Genomic DNA, 18,129 nt, shown 5'->3' with positions numbered 1-18,129 from the left:
ACAGTGTACATTAAATAAGGAATACATAAAACATAGGGTAATACGAATTAAAACGTTAAAAAATTGAAACTGTGAACCATAATGCATAGGGGATGCATAGGTTCCTTGGTTCTGTTTCCTGTACAGGTCACATGATAAACCAGCCTCAAGATGCCTTCGCTTGCCATTGGGGTGAGGGCCTTCTGTATGCATATTCTTCAATTCCATTAGTGTTAAAGACTTTGAAGCTTTGTGAGAACAAGGGGCTATAATCCTCATAGCCCCCCATTGGTCGAGACAGGTCTGGTTTCTATTCCTTTGGGAGATGTCTGTCAGGAAATCGATCAGGCTAGGGACTTCCCCAAATCTCATCACCCAGGATTGAGGCAAGTGTCTGCATCCCAACCTTGGCCCTGTTGAACACAGCCTGGATATTTGAGAGGCTGAGTCTACAACCGCTTGATCTCTTGGAAGATTTTTCTCTGGTCCTCGTAGTTTCCAGAAAGTGTTCCACTAGAATGTCCTATGCACAGAAATGGAGGAGGTTTACTGTATGGTGGGAGCAGATGGCCCTAGATCCCCTCTCTCTTGCTCAACACATAAACTACTTGATTATCTTCTACACCTTTCGGAGACTGGTCTGAAGGTTTAATTCCATTAGAGTTTACCTCTGTGCAATTGGTTCATATCTCCATGGTGTTAAAGTTAAGCCCAGCTCTGTACAGCCTATAGTTGTACAGTTCATGCGAGATCTGCTTCAATTGAACCCTCCCCTAAGGCCTTATGCTGTGTCTGGGATCTCAACGTGGTTTTAGTTCAGCTGATTAAAGTTACCTTCATGCCTCTGTGACCTGAAGTACTTGACTTGGAAGGTTATATTTTTGATGGCGGTCACTTCAGCTTGCAGTGTCGGTGAGCTCCTGGCCTTAGTGACTAATCCTGCTTATATTACGTTTTTTTTTTCACGATAGGGTGCATGCCCAAGACCACCCTAAGTTTCTGCCTATGGCGGAGTCTGACTTCCATCTTGATCAGTCCATCCTCTTGCTAACATTTTTTCCAGGCCCATTTGCACCAAGGCAAATGAGTCCTGCACAGTTTGCACTACAAACGAGCATTAGCCGCCTATCTGGAGTGGACAGAAGCTCATATATAGTCCACCCCACTTTTTGTTTTTTGATCAGAACAGGTCGGCAATCACTGTTGCCAAGCAGACTGTATCTCCTTCTGTAATACCCAGGTGGGATTACATCATGGGTGCCATGTCAAGGCTCACTTCGGCAGAGCCAAGGCAGCATTGGTGGCCCACTTGTGAGCAGTCCCCAAGGAGGAGATCTGCATAGCTGCAACGTGGAGTTCCATCCAGTCATTCACATCGCATTATTGTTTGGTTAGGGATGGCTGATGCGACGGTCTGTTCGGCCGGTCTGTCTTTGAGAACTTGTTTGAGGTGTAGAATACAACTGTTCCGCCTATGACTTATTCTTTCTGTTCATGTCCCCCCCCCCCCCCCCCCCCTTCCGTTACCAACAAAAGTAGTTGCTGTTGTGCTAGTTGGCACTCATTTTGGAGTTTTGTTGGTCAATCTGATTAATTTATATAGAAACATAGAAAATGATGGCAGAAAAGGACCAAACTGTCAATCCAGTCTGTCCAGCAAGCTTATGGTAACATCTGCTGGGCCATACAAGTCACCACCTTTACTTAGTTTCCCAAGCAGTCAGTCAGGTCCCTTGTTGGTTGCTGTCGGATTCCAATTCCTGTTATCTCTTGCCATTGAAGCAGAGAGCAATGTGGGAGTTGCATCCACAGTTGTCCCCCATGCTTATTCCTCCCCCCCCCCATGCTTATTTGTTTTCCCAGACCATAAAATCCAATGTCCTTGTTGGTTGCTATCTGAATCTAATTCCCCTTTTTTCTTCTTCTTCCCCTGCTGTAAAAGCAGAGAGCAGTAAAGGAGTTGCATCAACAGTATGAAGACCCCTTTGTTAAGGGTAGTAACCGCCACACCAGCAAACTACCTCCATGCACACTTTTTTTTTTTTTTCTTCATTTCCATAGTGTTTATCCCATGCCCCTTTGAAATCTTTCACCATTTTTGTCTTCACCACCTCCTCCGAAAGGGCATTCCAGCCATTCACCACCCTCTCCGTGAAGAAATATTTCCTGATCTTGGTTCTGAGTCATCCTCCTGGAGTTTCATTTACATGACCCCTAGTTTTACTGATTTTCTTTCCAAAAGAAAAGGTTTGTTGATTGTGCATCATTAGAGACCTTCAGATCCCTGAGAGGTTTTATCATAACTCCCTTGCACCTCCTCTCCTCCAGGGTATACATATTTAGTTCATTCAACCTCTTCTCAGAAGTCATTTGGAGAACCCCCCCCCCCCCCCCCCCCACACACACACACCATTTTTGTCACCCTTCTCTGGACTGCCTCTATCCTGTCTCTCTTTTTTTGAGATATGGTCTCCAGAACTGAACACTACTCCAGGTGAGGCCTCACCAAGGACCTGTACAAGGGGATTATCACCTCCTTTTTCTTACTGGTTATTCCTCTCGCTAAGCAGCCCAGCATTCTTCTGGCTTTAGCTATGGCCTTGTTCCATTGCTTCGCCGTCTTCAAATCGCTAGACACTATCAGTTCAAGGTCCCTTTCTTGCTCGGTGCACAACACCCCCTTTACCCCCCAAGACGTACAGCTCTTTTGGATTACCACACCCCAGATGCATGACTCTGCACTCCTTGGCATTGAATCCCAGCTGCCATATCTTCAACCACCGTTCAGGCTTCAGAAATCGTCTCACTCTCTCTGCTCCTTTCGGCATGTCCACTCTGTTGCAGATCTTAGTATCATCCGCAAAAAGACAAACTTTACCTTCTATCCCTTCCACAGTATTCTCATAAGGATATTGAGCAGGACCTCTCCCAACACCGATCCTTGCGGCACTCCGTTTAACACCGCTCTTTCTTCAGAGTAGGTTCCAATTACCATCACACGCCATCTTCTATCCATCAACCAGTTTGTAATCCAGGCCACCATCTTGGCGCTCACTCCCAGGCTTCTCATTTTATTCACAAGCCTCCTATGCGGGATCTTATCAAAAGCTTTGCTGAAATCCAAGTAGATCAAATCGAGTGCACTTCCTCGATCCAATTCCTTAGTCACCCAATCAAATAAAGTCTATCAGATTTGTCTGACAGGACTTTCCTGTGGTGAATTCATGCTGCCTCTGGTCCAGGAATTCTTCTGACTGTAGAAAAAATTCACTATTCATTTCTTCAGCAGCGTCTCCATTACTTTTCCCACCACTGAGATGAGGCTAACCAGCCTGTAGTTTCCAGCCTTCTCTCTACTCTCACTCTTGTGAAGCAGGACCACCACCACTCTTCTCCATTCACTCGGCACCACGCCTGTTTCCAGGGATCTATTGAACAGGTCGTGCAGCAGACCAGCCAGCACATGTGAGCTCCCTCAGTATCCTGGGATGAACCTCATCAGGTCCCATGTCTCTATCTATTTTGTTTTCCTAGCTCTTCCCATACATTCTCTTCTAGAAGATGTGGTAAGCCAGATTGACAAACGAAAGAGTAGCAAATCACCTGGACCATATGGTATTCATCCCAGGGTTCCGAAGGAATTCAAAAATAAAATTTCAGATCTATTAGTTAAAATTTGTAACCTATCATTAAAAACATCCATTGTACCTGAAGACCTGGAGGGTGGCCGATGTAACCCCAATATTTAAAAAGGGCACATGGGATGATCCAAGAAACTATAGACCAGTGAGCCTGACTTCATTGCTGGGAAAAATAGTGAAAACTATTCTAAAGATCAAAATCACAGAGCATATAGAAAGACATGGTTTAATGGAACAGTTAGTATGGATTTACCCAAGGGAAATCTTGCCTCACAAATCTGCTTCATTTTTTTGAGGAGGTTAATAAACGTGGATGAAAGGTGAACCAGTTAATGTAGTTAGTATATTTGGATTTTCAGAAGGTGTTTGACAAAGTCCCCAAATGAGAGGCTTCTAAGAAAACTAAAAAGTCATGGGATAGGAGACGGTGTCCTTTCATGGATTATAAACTTGTTAAAAGACAATTGGAGAGTAGGATTAAATGATCATTTCCTAGCGTGTAGCCAGATGGACTCAGAACAACTGGGTATAGTGTGCTCGAGCCAGCAGTTGGAGACGGATCTGACGTCAGCACGGGTACATATACCCCCACAGGAAGTGAAGCAATTCAGTAATTTCCGTCTCCAAAGCAGTTTGGAGCTACCTCACGCTCGCTGAGCGTGTTTCCAAATTCTAACGACTAAATTTCAGAGAAGAATACAGAAGACGAGCCCCGCACTCCTGCGGTGATACTCTACGGTCCCTCCCCCAGTTGAGTTTCCCGAGGTGATTTCTGTGTCCCTCGGAGGTAAAGGCCTCGGTCCGGTGGCCGAATCGCGGCAGGGATCTAGCCCCCGAGTGAGAAGGGCTCGGGTGCGGCTGAGAGGCGCCTCGGTCACGATCCGTTCGCGGTGAGGACTTGGCTCCCGAGCGAGACTGCCCGGGTCGCAGCTGGGAAGCGCCGAAGATCAGGTAAGGCGTACATCTCTTACTTTTGTTGGTCTCCGAAGAAGCGAGGATTGGCGGGGTCTGCCTATGTGGAGGCCCGCCGAGGAGGTCGCCATTTTGCCTGCCTGTTTGCCGTCTGCCTTGTTCCTTATTCGACGGTGGTAAGACACACACTGATGGGCGCATATTGATAGGCGCATAGTGGTAAGTTGCACATTGATAGGTGCACATTGATAGGCGCACAGTGTTAAGCCACGCGCATATTAATAAGTCGCACGCTGATAGGCGCACATTGATAGGGGCATATGGATAAGTCGCACGCTGATAAGCGCATATTGATAGGCGCACATTGCTGGGCATACAGTATTGGGCGCACATTATTAAGCGCACATTCATAGGCGTATAATATCGGAAAACACAGACGCGATGGAGCGTAGGAGAGCCCATGCGTCCTCAGAGGCGGCACCTCCGGAATCAAGCATAAAAGCTCTAGGCCTCTGCTCTGCATGCCACCTGAGAGCTACACAGAGCGAGGAAGCAGACTCCCTATGTGCCCAATGCAAAGAGGCCCTGGGAGTTCCAGGCCAGGGCCGGTCTCAGCCCAGATTACTTGCCAGTTCCTCAGGGAACACTCTGGATCTGGCCGGCTGAGCTGAGCAGCCGGGGAACCCAAGAGACCTGGTGCCCCTAAGGCTAGAACCTGCTTCCCTCTCCTGGGTGGAATTATTCAAGGGGATTCACGCCTTTGTTCAGATGCAATCTGATCCCCGGATGGGCCCATATGCTCCGGATGATCCTGCCCCTGGACCTTCTACAGCTAGGCACGGGCACCTGCCTCCTGGAAGCCCCACCTATGGGGATTCGGATTACTCCGGGGTTGAAGGCGAGCTCCCTGAGGAGGGAGAACTTCCCTCGGGCATAGAACCATATTGTACCATGAGACGCTTCTTTCCTAAGGAGGCTCTCCCGGAGCTGGTCTCTCAATGCATGTCGAAGCTGGCTATCCCGGGCCATGGCACCCCAGGGGAACCTAGAATGAACCCCCTGCTAGAGGGCCTTCGTCAAACGGCCCACCATTTTCCCCTACTACAATCAGCACAACAGCTAATCGATCTGGAGTGGAATACGCCGGAGGCCTCGTTCAAAGGGGGTTGGGCCTTGTCTGGCATGTACCCCCTGGACCCGGCAACCAAGGAGCTGCTGGCGTGCCCTAAGGTAGACGCCATAGTTAGAGCAATTGTGAAGCACACCACCATTCCGGTGGAGGGAGGGGCGGCCCTCAAGGATACGCATGACCGACGCTTGGACGCCATCCTGAAACAAACATTTGAGGTAGCAGCCATGTCCCTACGAATTGCGGCCTGCTGCACAGTGGTGACACGTTCCTGTTTATCACAAGCCAGGAACAACGCCCCAGGAGAAGACATGGAATCAGCTCTCTCGTTCCTCACGACGCTGCCTTCCGATTTAGTCCGTACGGCAGCCAAGGGAGTATCATCCTCAGTTGCAGCCAGGAGACAGCTCTGGCTAAGAAATTGGTCAGCAGACTCCTCCTCCAAGACACGCCTTACCAGAATGCCCTTTAAGGGATTCCTCCTGTTCGGCAGCGATCTCGAGATACTGGCTAACAAATGGGGCACCTCTCCATTACCCCGTCTTCCAGAAGACAGGTCAAGGAGGAACCAACGTCCCTTTCATAGGCCATCCAGAGGTAGAAGCTCCCAACGATTCCATCCCTACAGGAATAACTATCAAGCACCTCGTTCCCAGGCCAGGAATCAGTCCTTTTGGACCAGGCCCAACAAGCGGGGAACCGGCTTGGGTTCCGGGCCCGGCCGCAACCCACAATGAGAATCAGCCGACCCATCCAGGGGTGGTAGCCATAGGGGGCAGGCTAGCCCTATTCTACCACAGATGGGTCGAGATTACTTCGGACCAGTGGGTCCTCGCCATCATCCGAGAAGGGTATTACCTGGATTTCCTTCGCATCCCTCCGAACAAGTTTGTGGAATCTCCATGTTCACCCCTCAAGAGGGCAGCACTGGCAACTACCTTGCTGAGGCTACTGTCCCTAAAGGCCATACTCACAGTGCCTGCATGGGAGATAAATTCTGGGCATTATTCCATTTATTTCATTGTACCCAAGAAAGAGGGCACTTTCAGGCCCATTCTGGACCTCAAGTCAGTCAACCAATACTTAAGGGTCCCGAGATTTCGCATGGAAACTCTGCGGTCAGTCAGAAGCGCAGTACAGCCAGGAGAATTTCTCACATCCCTGGACCTGTCAGAGGCCTATCTGCATATCCCAATTCATCGGGATCACCAGCGCTACTTACGCTTCAAAGTCCTGCAACAGCACTTCCAGTTCCGGGCTTTACCCTTCGGGTTAGCCACTGCGCCGCGGACCTTTACCAAAGTGATAGTAGTGGTGGCGGCGGCACTCAGGAAGGAAGGCATCCTCGTCCATCCCTACCTGGACGATTGGCTGATCAGGGCAAAGTCACGGGAGGAGAGCCATCGAGCAACCAACAGAGTTGTATCTCTTCTGGAAAGCCTAGGATAGGTGGTCAACATAAACAAGAGTTCCCTACAGCCTTCCCAGTCGCTGGAATACCTGGGAGTCCGATTCGACACCCAGGCAGACAGTCAGCCTGACCTCCAAGAGGAGAGCAAAACTCCAGGATCATCTACGGATCCTGCTGAGCGCCACCCGGCCCACAGTTTGGGATTACCTGCAGGTCCTCGGTCTAATGGCATCCACTCTGGAAGTAGTACCATGGGCATGGGCCCATATGAGACCGTTACAACGCTCCCTCCTCTCTCGGTGGAGCCCACGATTACAGAACTACAGCGTGCATCTACCTCTGCCGGCCAGAATGCGGAACCAGCTACGGGGGTGGTTACGGCCCAGCCACATGAGCCGGGGGTCAAGGATGTCCTCCCCAACGTGGACCCTGCTCACTACAGATGCCAGTCTGAGCGGATGGGGAGCACACTGTGAAGAGCTCACCGCCCAAGGGCGGTGGAACAGAGAAGAGTCGGGATGGAATATCAACCGACTAGAGGCACGAGCAGTCCGGTTAGCCTGCCTACGATTCGCCCACAGACTTCGAAACAGAGCAGTCAGAGTGATATCGGACAACGCCACCACGGTGGCATACATCAACCGACAGGGCGGAACCAGAAGCCAACAGGTATCCTTAGAAATAGCCCCCCTGATGGTCTGGGCGGAAGCAAATCTCCAGGACATCTCCGCCGTCCACATCGCCGGGAAGGACAACACCACGGCGGACTTCCTCAGCAGAGAAAGCCTAAATCCAGGGGAGTGGCAGTTGTCCCCCCAGCCTTCCAGATGATTGTGAATCGATGGGGGACTCCGGGCATGGACCTACTAGCAAATAGATCCAACGCTCAAGTACCCAGGTACTTCAGTCGCAGGCGAGATCCGTTCTCCCAAGGGATCGATGCACTGGTTCAGCCATGGCCTCAGGGGATCCTGTTATATGCCTTTCCTCCATGGCCCCTGCTGAGCGCCATTCTGCACAAGATTCAGCGGCACAGAGGCCTAGTTCTTCTAGTGGCCCCGGACTGGCCAAGAAGACCTTGGTACGCGGACATGAGAAGATTACTGGCAGGGGAGCCTCTAACCCTGCCCCCTCTCAGGGACCTGCTACGACAAGGTCCCATCCTCCACGAGGATCCATTTCAATTCTCTCTTATGGTCTGGCCATTGAGAGGGCTCGACTGAAGAAGAGGGGATACTCGGGGGCGGGTACTCCTCCAAGCACGCAAGTTCTCCACATCACTAACGTATATAAGGATCTGGAGAGTATTTGAAGCTTGGTGCGAAGCTCGCAACACCAATCCACATACACCAAAAATTCCCATCATTTTGGATTTCCTGCAAGATGGGCTTCAGAAGGGTCTGTCCCTCAATTCAATCAAGGTCCAGGTAGCAGCGTTATCCTGCTACGGCCCCAGGAATGACGACAACAGCATCGCTACACACCCAGACGTTTCACGTTTCCTGAAAGGAGTCAAACACATTCGTCCGCCACTGAAGTGGCCAGTGCCCCTGTGGAACCTTAATCTAGTTTTAGAATTCCTAGCGGGATCCACCTTCAGACCCCTCCGGGGCCTGTCTCTCCGTTTACTAACCTTGAAGATGGTATTCTTACTGGCGGTTTGCTCAGCACGCCGCATCTCAGAGCTACAAGCGCTGTCCTGCCGGGATCCATTTCTCAGAATCACCCCGGGGACTATCCATCTTCGTACGGTTCCCTCCTTCTTACCCAAAGTAGTCTCACACTTCCACCTTAACCAATCCATTTCCTTGCCAACCACGGAAGGGTTGGAGAAGTCTGAAGACGGTCGAATACTGCGTCTTCTCGACATCGGCAGAATATTGTCCAGATACCTGGAAATGTCGGAAGCAGTACGAAAGACGGACCACCGGTTCGTCCTTCACAGTGGGAAAAGACAAGGAGAAGCAGCTTCACGGGCAACTGTTGCCCGCTGGATCAAAGACGTCATAACGGCGGCCTACGTAGAGGCGGGAAAACCACCACCTCTACGGGTCAAGGCACACTCTACCAGAGCCCAGGCAGCCTCCTGGGCAGAAACTAGAATGCTGTCACCTGCCGAGATATGTAGGGCAGCAACGTGGTCCTCCATCCATACCTTCTCCAGATTCTACCGTCTGGACGTTCAGGCCAGGGAGGACTCAGCATTCGCAAGGGCAGTCCTCAATGGACCTCAGGCAGCCTCCCACCCAGTCCGGGAGTAGCTTTTGTACATCCCACTTGTTCTGAGTCCATCTGGCTACACGCTAGGAAATGTTGAGATTACTTACCTGATAATCTCCTTTTCCTTAGTGTAGACAGATGGACTCAGCATCCCGCCCGGCTGCCAATATTCATGGGGTTTCACCGACTCAAGGTAAGCCATGTTTTCTTACATAGGGCATCCACCCTGCCGGGTGTCGACGCCTTCCGGTTGGGAATGCTGGCGGTCTCCAGCTACTATCAATCGGTCAGGGTAATCCTGTTTATTTAATCGATCGGTCAGTTACACATATATCCATAAAGCTTTGCAAGGAAGATTACTGAATTGCTTCACTTCCTGTGGGGGTATATGTACCCGTGCTGACGTCAGATCCGTCTCCAACTGCTGGCTCGAGCACACTATACCCACTTGTTCTGAGTCCATCTGTCTACACTAAGGAAAAGGAGATTATCAGGTAAGTAATCTCAACAATTTTCTCAGTGGAAAAGGATAAACAGTGGAGTGCCTCAGGGATCTATACTTGGATTGGTGCTTTTCAATATATTTATAAATGGTCTGGAAAGGATTACAAGTGAGGTATTAAAATTTGCTGATGACACAAAATTGTTCAGAGTGGTTAAATCACAAGCTGATTGTGATAAATTGCAGGAGGACTTGTGAGACTGGAAGATTGTGCATCCAAATGGCAGATGAAATTTAATGTGGACAAGTGCAAGGTGATAGGGGAAAAATAACCCTTCTATAGTTACGCGATGTTAGGTTCCATATTAGGAGCTACCACCCAGGAAAGAGGTCAAGGCATCATAGTGGATAATATATTGAAATCATCAGCTCAGTGTCTTGCAGCAGTCAAAACAGCAAACAGAATGTTAGGAATTATTAGGAAGGGAATGGCGAATAAAACGGAAAATGTCATAATGCCTATATCGCTCCATAGTGAGACTGCACCTTGAATACTGTGTACAATTCTGGTTGCCGCATCTCAAAAAAGATATAGTTGCACTGGAAAAGGTACAGAGAAGGGCAACCAAAATGATAAAGGGGATGGAACAGCTCCCCTATGAGGAAAGACAGAAGAGGTTAGGACTTTTCAGCTTGGAGAAGAGACAACTGAGGGGGGGGGGGGGATATGATAGAGGTTTTTAAAATCATGAGAGGTCTAGAATGGGTAGATGTGAATCAGTTATTTACTCTTTCGGAAAGACTAAGGGGCTCTCCATGAAGTTAGCAAGTAGCACGTTTAAAACTAATCGGTAAAAATTCTTTTTCACTCAACACAATTAAGCTCTGGAATTTGTTGCCAGGGGATGTAGTTGGTGCAGTTAGGGTAGCTGTGTTTAAAAAAAAGTTTGGATAAGTTCTTGGAGGAGACACCCATTAGCTGCTATTAATCAAGCTGACTTAGAGAATAGCCACAGCTATTGCTGGCATCAGTAGCATGAGATCTACTTAGTGTTTGGGTACTTGCCAGGTACTTGTAGCTAGATTGGCCACTGTTGGAAACAGGATGCTGGACTTGATGGACCCTTGGTCTGTCCCAGTATGGCAATTTAAGTTCTTATGTTCGTCTATTCCACCCCCCTCTATTTTCTTGATAACTAGCAACGGTACTTCTTCAGGATCTTCTTTAGTGAGCACTGAACTGAAGTATTTGTTTATGGTTAAACAATTTTATTAGGTTTATATCACAGAAAAAAAATACAACACTGAGGAGGGGTTGACTCTGATCCCTCCTCAGATTTCAATACATTGATTCAACAACCCAAAAAGAAACTGCCCCCCTTCCTCTCTCCCCCCCCCACCCCTCACAGAGTGTAAAATTTCCCCCTAAGGTGAAGTATTTGTTTAATATTTCTGCCATGTCTTTGTCTCTCTCCATACATTGATCCTTTTCACTTTTCAATTTCACTATACTACTTTGGACCTTTCTCTGATGTATTTGAAAAATGTTTTGTCACCTTGTGTTACCTCTTTGACAATCTCTGGAATTTGTTGCCAGAGGATGTGGTTAGTGCAGTTAGTATAGCTGTGTTTAAAAAAGGATTGGATAAGTTCTTGGACGAGAAGTCCATTACCTGCTATTAATTAAGTTGACTTAGATAATAACCACCGCTATTACTAGCAACGATAACATGGAATAGACTTAGTTTTTGGGTACTTGGCCAGGTTCTTATGGCCTGGATTGGCCACTGTCGGAAGCAGGATGCCGGGCTTGATGGACCCTTGGTCTGACCCAGTATGGCATGTTCTTATCCTTTCTTCCACTTGACTTTTTGCTTTCTTGACTATTTTCTCCATCTCCCTCAGTTTCACCAGATATTCTTTCTTGTGTTCCTCCCTTTGGGATCCTTTATATTTCTTGAACTCTATTTTTTTTTTCTTTTTATCAGCCACCTCCTTGGAGAACCAGAGAGGTTTCTTATTTCTCTTGCTTTTGTTTACTTTTCTAAAATATAAATTAGTTCCCTTTGTTATTGCTCCTTTTAGTTTGGCCTACTGTTCCACCTCTCTCACTTTCTCCCAGTATTTTAATTCTCCCTCCAGGTACTTCCCAATTTCAACATAGTCCGTATTTTTGAAATTCTACTCTGGTCTTGGTGTGACTTCTCCGTATCCTATTTGCGATATCAAACTGTACCGTTTGATCACTGATGCTGAGGAGGGCACCCACACAGACATTAGACATTATCCCCATTAGTGAGCACTAAATTGTGTAGCTCCCTCTCTCATGGGTTCCATTATCATTTGTTTGAACAGAGCCCCCTTGCAGGGCATCCACTATCTCTCTAAGTCTGGTAGATTCTGTAGAAGGGATTCTCCAGTCTTCATCCGGTAGATTAAAATCTCCAACAATCACCACTTCTCCCTTCTTTCCCTCCTTTTGGATATCTTCAACCAGATCTCTGTCTAGTTCTTCTGTTTGATTCGGAGGCCTTTAAAAATGGATGCACTAATTGTTTGTTTGTTTGTTTTTTTAAAGGGTGGCCCATAATGCTGCTGCTTCTTTACCCCATCTTCCTTGCAGTTCTTTCCTCTCTCTCCTTCCTTACGTTATAGCCTGGTATGGCTGTATCCCAAACATGAGATTCTGTAAACCATGTCTTTGTGACAGCAACAATGGCCAAGTCCGCCTCCACTATTAGGGCTTGCAGGACTGGGATTGTATTGCCCAGACTACAAACATTTGTGCTCATACTTTTCCAGCTTTTCTCGTTCAGGTTATTGCTTTTCTTGGACTTGTTTTGTGTCTTATTCAGATGACTTTTGTTATCCCCTTCACCCATTTCCTTTGTATTTCGGGGGTGACATTCTAATTTTTCTTCTGCCACCCCTGTCTAGTTTAAATGCCTTATGGCAGTGGTCCCCAACCTTTTTTGCACCAGGGACCGGCTTCAAGCAAGACCATTTTTCCATGGCCCGGCAGGGCGGGGCAGGGGCGGGGCTTTGGCCATATGAGGGCGGGGTTATGGAGGGGGTTGGATTTTAGTGCACACTTATCATTTAATTATGACATTTATAATGTGAATGTGACTCAACTCACCATAGGTTCTCATATGCATGGCACACTGACCCATGATCGTCATGGGGCTAGATGTAAAAGTACAGTTTGTATCCACGGGAACCCCCCTGACCCACAATAATGGATGTAAAGCAGAATTATGACATTCCCCATACAACTCACCCTACAAAAAAGATATTCTGGTTCTGGTGTCATCTCAGTAACAGTAACTCAAACTCCTTCTACTTCCAGGCTCAATAGCCCTACTTATGAAAAGACAGCAGTTTACCACCAATGCATGTCCTCTTGAGAAAACACAACAAATAAGACCGATACAAACGCTTACATGCTAGCAAAATATTTCATCTCTGTAACAGACACAGAACCGACCTAACATACTCCCAGGATCTGTAATAATGCACATAAACTAATCTGCACTCAGTTACACCTGTATTATGGAATACACTCAAACAGGAGCAACCCTATCTATGAAAAGGCAACACTACAAATATTAAATCAGGTCCTAAAAACAAATACACCTCTTATTAGGAAAACAGAACTAGCAAGCAGCTATAGATCCCCACACAGAAATAATTGTAAAACTATACTAATAAGCAGAATAAATGTTTCAAAACAGCTATGAACAGAATAACATCCAACAATTAAAAACTCATAAAAACTATTAAACATTCTCCAAACACCAATAAAATATTTCAAAAAAGCAGACATCACACAATTAAAATGGCAGTCAAGAAAAATAAACTTAAAAAGTCACTTTTACTTACCCCCTCCAGCAGCTGTCCTACTCCCCTTCCCTGCAGGCCGTGGCACACACCAGAAGCAGCAGTAGAAACTAAGCTCTATACTTATGGTCCTCTTCCTTAGTGCCCATGACTCACACACACACCATTACCAGTCATGCCCCATGACCAGTTTCTGTCTCTCACACACCAATCATCTCCCAAACAGTCTTTGACAAACACACCAGACACCTTCCTGAACAGTTTCTCTCATGCCATACACACACACACAGGCTTCCCACTCCCGTGTTCTACTTACATATATGGGCTTCTCACTCTCATAATCACTTTCTCTGTCTCTCTCTCACACACACACTCACCAGTCTCTCACTCCCATGTTCTCTTTCAGATATACAGGCTTCTCCCTCCCATGATGTGTCTCACACACACCCAGGTTTCTCACTCCCATGCTCACTTCTCTTCACATGCACAGGCTTCTCATTCCCATAATCACTTTCTCTCTGTTACACACACACCAGTCTCTCTCATTTCAATGCTCACTCTCCACGTGCACAGGCTTCTCATTCCCTGAATCACATTCTCTCTCATTCACACACACCAGTCTTTTTCTCTCACACACACCGTCACCTTACCAAGCAGTCTCTCTCTCTCATGCATGCACACTCACCCAGGTTTCTCACTCCCACAACACCAGGCTTCTTACGCCAATGCTTTCTCACATACCCAGACTTCTCACTTCCATGCTTTTTCTCTCTCACACACACACATCAGTCACCTCCCTGACTAATGTCTCACACTCTCACATACACATCAGTCATCTCCCTGAGCAATCACTTTCATTGTCTCTCACACACACACATCAGCTCTCTGACCAGTCAATCACACAGGCTGGCTGCCTGCTTCTCTCTCTCTCTCTCTCACTCACTTCCTCTCCCCACCCTCCCCCGAGCACAAACGGTAGCTGCACCACCTCCTCCTCCAGCCCCCGTAGGCCAAGAAAGAAGAATCCCATCGGCCGCGGGAGGCTCACGTTGCTGTCTCCTTTACCTATTATCAGCTGCTTCGATTGCTCGGGAGCCGATGCTGCTGCTGCTGCTGCTGCCGCCGCTGCTATTTTGTCATGCAGCACGGCTCTTTCTCCTTCCCGCGCACCGCGATTCACTTCCTGTTCTGGGTCAGAGGAACGGGGGGGGGGTGGGGGGGAAGAAGAAAAGGCCAGCTGCGGATGCCACAGCTTTTTTTTTTTTTTTTTTTGCACCGCTGCCGTTCCCGCTGGGCTTGAACGTGCTGATAGCCCAGCGGCAACGGCAGCAGGGAAAGAAGAGCAGCGGGAGAGACCAGGAGCGGCGTCGCGGACCGGCAAAAAACTCTCACGGCCCGGTCCGCGGACCGGTGGTTGGGGACCCCTGCCTTATGGCATAGGATTTTAATTTATCTCTTAGGATCCTTTTTCCTGCCAAAGACAGATGTAAGCCATGTTTGACATAGAGCCTTTTACTGTTCCGGACACAGCCCTAGTCTCTAATATATCCAAAACTTTATTCCTTACACCAAGTTTTGAGCCATGCATTGAAGTTATGTATATGGCGTAGCCTCTTTCCCCTTTCCATGAACAGGTTACACTTCTGAAAAAGCAATATTCTTCACCATGTGATTAATCTGCTTCGTCAGAGATTGGCAATCTCTCTGTACCACTTGGATGTTGTTTCTAGCAAGGTTGTTGGTTCCCAGATGGATGATATTATCAACTTTAGAGTCCTTGCTTTCTTCTTTGATTGCCTTGACTTTTTGAATAGCATTTCTACCGGCTGATGATCCTGGAAGGCTTTTAACTGTAGTGTTTCTCTCAAAAAGAGTTCCCAAATTAGTGCCTCTGACTGAGTCACCTAGCACAATGAGCTTTTTCTTATGGTTATTGATTGTATTATGGAATTTCTGTCTGGATTGGGTTTCTTCATTCTTTTCAGATATCACTTCAATCTGTATTGCAAGAGCTTCTTCATTATCCAATACAGAGAAGGCATTTTGTACTTGTCACTTGAGAGCGTGTGTCTCCGCATCACAGGTGTTATTGTACCAGCGCCCACTGTATTCCAGTTGTTCTTGGGTTCTTGTATGCTCTGTGTAAATGGGGGTGACCATGTGGGCTGCACAATTGAGAAGAATTGGTGTCTTTTCCTACCTGAGCCCACTATAAACTTTTTTTTTTTTTTTTTGGGCTTTTGATTTTTTTTGTGGTAATGGGGAAACTATTCCTGAATACTGTAAAAGTGGGAGAAGATTTTTTGGTGGTTTCTGATACTTGAGGCAATTTCTTTTTTTCTTGGAAGAGTTCTGAACAAATGGGGCAGGCCCTAAGCTTCCAGATAATTTGTCTCAAAATGAAGGCTCCACAATTGTTGCATTGGATAGTCTTCTTTTTGTTCAATTGATTTGATGGAGAACACCTAAGGAATTACCAAATTTCCAAATTATTTGACTTGATCTCCCTCTGGTAAAGTGAAGCTGCCTTGCATTCTGCAGGCCACTTGCTTATAGATACTCTACTATCCTTTCTCTCAGTAAAATGCCCATTAAATTTCCCACCAGTGGGTCAGACTGATTGACATGAGGTTTCCAACTTCCTCTGTTACCACTTTTATGAAGAGGGACATCATCTGCTTTGCTCCAATTACACAGGACCATCACTGTGTCCAAAGAGCAATTGCTGTAGTAACTCAAGACATACTTTCACAGTTAATAAAGTAGCATAACACAGATTTGAATAAAAGTCTGCCCAGACTACTTAATTCACAAATACTGCAGGTTAACTATTCCCTGATTTGATATAATTAGGAGTTTATTTTTCTTACCTTGCTGGTAAAATAGCAACTGAAAATCTCTGCAGTTTTTCACTCTTGGCAAAGTAATCTGGTCAGGATTGCAGACTCTTGGCTCAGTATAAGAGATTTCAGGTCAGCGTTTATAGCCTGGTCACAGGAGATCAGGTGGAGATATAGAAGCTTCTGTGTAAGACTATCAGAGGTAAGGATTTTGGCCCTAAGGATGTTGACTATAATAGGCTGGCTCCTTTATCTGCCTTTATTTTTCTTATAGAAACACAATTGGCATAGTTCATGTATATGGATGAAGGCCAGAGAGCTTTTGATTGGAACTTTTTTTTTTTTTTTCCCCCTGTGGATTGCTGCTTATCCTTTTAAGCATTCCTATCTGTGTCCAAGCTCTTTGTTTCAGGCAAGGTAGTCTAAGGGACTGACAAAAGAAGTTTTATAACATAGGCAGCTTTTTCAATGTTTATTTCTCAGTTTTAAAACATAGAGCAGAATATCCAGAATCGCTTGCTCTTCTTTTATCCTTTATTGCAGAGAGAACAGGCTTCTTTAATGCATGCTGTCTGGGGATTGTGGACTGAATTGTGCCTACAGGACTAAGCAGCCGGTTCAATTTTTACTTCAGACTGGTGGATCATTTTGTGACAAATGATCAGATTCCTGAGGAGGAGCAGAAGATGCAGCAACCTCCCACTTGCAATTTTGTTATAGATAAATATATTTCTTAATGCTTAATTTTTGTTGCTGGTTAATAAAGTAAACAAGTGTTCAACTCTATTTCAGGATATTAACAGTGTATATGCATGAGATGTGTTTGCAAATCTATATCGGAGCCAGAATTACAGATGACTTTAGAAAAACAGCTGAATGCTGCTTTGGAGCTCAGTAAAAATCATGGCCCACTTTGTTTGGAAAGGATACATAGGCTGGGCCCATCCTCTCAAATGAATAACAGACCACAAATGGTCATTTTGTGTACCCTTAATTTTGCTCACAGAGGGAGATTGTGTGCCTACAGACAGGTGCGTTCACTGTTTTATGAAAATAAAAAGGTTTTAATATTCCAAGATTATTTATCAATGTTGGTGGAAAAATGTTGCTCTTTTGCTCCGGTGTATATGCAAATAGGTACATTGAAGATGTGTACTATACTGTGCTTTCCTGTCAAGTTTAAAGTGTGGCACAAAGGGAAAAATATCTACTTTGATAAAATGGAGGATACACGCTTATTTATGCAGAACTTGGAAGATGGCTGAACATTTTGAAGCACCAGAATTCTATATTTATGGCCATTACGAGATTACTTTTGGGGTTCTTTGTTTTTTTTTAATGAGTAAACTGTTTTCTAGTTACAAGAATACTGTTTGAATGTTCAGTTTGAGCACCATTTCTTTTCAGATCCTTTTGTGTGGATGGAGTTAATCTTTTATATGCTTGGAGGGTCCCCTTGGCAAAATTCACGATTATCTTTTCCTACTTTTGTAATTAGCAATACTGTTTATTTGAGGGGCCATGTGTCTCCTCGGGAGAGTTGTGTTGGATGAGTGGGGGATTTACTTGTGGTGGTAGGGAGAGGGGGTAGGAGGAATGTTTGCTACACTGTTAAATCCCACAGTGATGGAGAACATATATCTTTTATATGTAATTTTTTTTTTTTTTTGGGAGGGGATGGATCTAGGTTGGGAGACCGACTCTTCTCAGTGGAT

The sequence above is a fragment of the Rhinatrema bivittatum genome, chromosome 2 (assembly GCF_901001135.1).
Source record: "Rhinatrema bivittatum chromosome 2, aRhiBiv1.1, whole genome shotgun sequence".
NCBI classification, from domain to species: Eukaryota; Metazoa; Chordata; class Amphibia; order Gymnophiona; family Rhinatrematidae; genus Rhinatrema; species Rhinatrema bivittatum.
Note: the sequence above shows the minus strand (reverse complement) of the source record.